The 2,500-nt window shown below is 50.4% G+C and overlaps 1 protein-coding gene across 6 annotated transcripts in view; it reads left to right on the top strand.

Annotated features, from left to right (window-relative positions):
* Positions 1–2,500, top strand: part of rapgef4a (Rap guanine nucleotide exchange factor 4a) — a 47,944-nt gene that overhangs the window by 16,088 nt on the left and 29,356 nt on the right. Inside the window, exon 1 of one of the 6 annotated variants that reach the window (XM_081713678.1) lies at positions 1,800–2,103. The exons of the other annotated variants lie outside the window; for them this stretch is intronic. The gene's annotated coding sequence lies outside the window, so the exon portion shown is untranslated. Of the gene's footprint in view, positions 1–1,799; positions 2,104–2,500 lie in introns of those variants that run through there. 6 annotated transcript variants of the gene reach the window in all.

Below are 2,500 nucleotides of genomic sequence, written 5' to 3'. Positions count from 1 at the left end.
ACAAAACCCCATATGGTGTTACCCTGCTGGGGACCCAGTGTGGATGGGCTAGCGTCAGGCACTCAGAAACAGGCGCAATACAGATGCTTCCCAAAGAAAGACTACGGGCTGCACCTGTTTGTGTGTGCTACCACTCATTTCTATTTCAAAGCGGGCGACACCGGCTTGGTGATTATGCTGTTGGCTTTGAACGGGAGCTGTCCCTTTTGAAGCTGTGGGATTCGGCGGCCCATGAAGCTTCTGTAGAGGAAGACTAAGGCTTTCATGCAAACATGCAAAGTTACTAGTGTGTGAGCTAGTGGATGTGTGTAGGCCTAGAGGGCACGTGAGGCTAGCATGTGTGGTGGGGTTAGTGGGCATGTAGGGTTAGTGGGTGTGTGGGGTTAGTGGGTGTGTTGGGTTAGTGGGCATGTGGTGTTAGTGGGCGTGTGGGGTTAGTGGGCGTGTGGGGTTAGTGGGCATGTGGTGCTAGTGGGCGTGTTGGGTTAGTGGGCATGTGGTGTTAGTGGGCGTGTGGGGTTAGTGGGCATGTGGTGCTAGTGGGCGTGTTGGGTTAGTGGGCATGTGGTGTTAGTGGGCGTGTTGGGTTAGTGGTTGTGTTGGGTTAGTGGGCGTGTGGGCTTAGTGGGCGTGTGGGCTTAGTGGTCATGTGGGGTTAGTGGTCGTGTGGCGTTAGTGGTCATGTGGCATTAGTGGGCGTGTGGGGTTAGTGGGCGTGTGGGGTTAGTGGGCGTGTTGGGTTAGTTAGCATGTGGGGTTAGTGGGCGTATTGGGTTAGTGGGCATGTGGGGTTAGTGGGCGTGTTGGGTTAGTGAGCATGTGGGGTTAGTGGGCATGTGGGGTTAGTGGGCGTGTTGGGTTAGTGAGCATGTGGGGTTAGTGGGCGTGTTGGGTTAGTGGGCGTGTGGGGTTAGTGGGCGTGTATTGTACTCTGCCCTGCTCTGCTCTGTATGGAGTCTTTAGTTCAGCACCTCTGCTCAGCTCCTGCTGGGCTTTCATTCTGTTCAGTGGCCCTTGCCAACGCACACAGTAGAAAGTCATCAGACTTGTTCGATGTTCAGAGGTCACACCCAGACCGGCTGAGATGGATGAATGGAATTACAGTTCCAAACATTAGCAGAAAACTTCCAAAGCATTTACTGCTTGAAATATTAGCAAAATCAATGGGGATAATAACTGCTATTCAGTACTGATGTGATGATGATTCATTAGCAGTTCTATATTTCATGCATATAAAAAAGTCTAAAATAGTTTAATATTGGTGCTCTTTTTTGATGTATCCAGAAGTGTTTCTGCTCTGCTGAAATACGAGACAACCAACTGCACCATATGGACTCTAAATCTAAAATACATTTGGTAAATACTTTTCTCCAGAGCAACTCAGATATATTTATCAGCATGGCAGTACAGGAATTTAAATTCTAATGTTGATCCAGAACTGATACGGTAGGTGTAAGAAATCAATTAGAATATTGATTAACAGGAGATATAGTGTCCATTTGTACCAGTCAGTGTTTGGAGAATACATGCTCTAAATGTTTTAGCGTACCAGCCTGTATAGCCAATGGGGTGCTATAAGCCTGTTTATTACAGAGTTGAGTGCTGAGTAAACTAGTCCCGACCATGACTACAAAAAGAGTGGCACATCTCAGATCAGCGGTAAAGGGCAGTTTCCCTCTTGAGTGTCTGGAATGGTTGCTAGGCGATTGGAGTACTCCAATCATCATCCTGCTCTGATGAGTACTCGCCCTCTACAGTGCTGAGCAAGACCACTCTCCACACACACGCGCTCGCGCACGCACTCGCGCACGTGCGGTGCACTCAGGACTCACCAGCACCTCGGAACACCTCACTGGCGTGCGCAGGGGCGCACCCCGCCAGCTGCTCGTCCCGTAGCTAGGGCTCAAGAGCTCAGCAGACGACCGTGCACTCGGCTCGGCTAGGGAAGCAGGGAGACGCAGGGAGACGCACGGAGAAGCAGGGAGAACCAGGGAGACGCAGGGAATGCGATGCGCCCGTTCGCTCTGCAATAGGGACCGAGAGCTCGGGAGGGGTGCAGAAAGAGAAAGCACAGGAACTGTCATGGGGCACGCTGTACTGTAGGTAAGTTCTGCTCTCTCCCTCCTTCACTCTCTTCACGCTACCTTTTCTTTCTTTGGTGGTACCGTTTGGATCTTCCGAACTCCACACGCAGGGCAATGTTTTCCTCAGGCAAGAGTGCTAACTCACCACAGCTGTCTCAGCCAGTTTGTTTGTGTAGGATCTGAGCCCGGTTCAGTGAAATGCTTGTCATAACTGCTAGTGCATATTCAGTCAGTCAGTGGTGTGGTGCTGACCTAGCTAAGGCTGTGTGTGTGTGTGTGTGTGTGTGTGTGTGTGTGTGTGTGTGTGTATGTGTGTGTGTGTGTGTATGTGTGTGTGTGTGTGTGTGTGTGTGTATGTATGTGTGTATGTATGTGTGTGTGTATGTGTGTGTGTATGTGTGTGTGTGTGTGTGTGT

The sequence above is a fragment of the Electrophorus electricus genome, chromosome 4, assembly GCF_041902795.1.
Source record: "Electrophorus electricus isolate QZ-2024a chromosome 4, ASM4190279v1, whole genome shotgun sequence".
NCBI classification, from domain to species: Eukaryota; Metazoa; Chordata; class Actinopteri; order Gymnotiformes; family Gymnotidae; genus Electrophorus; species Electrophorus electricus.
Note: the sequence above shows the minus strand (reverse complement) of the source record. Positions and strands in the feature narration are given on the sequence as shown.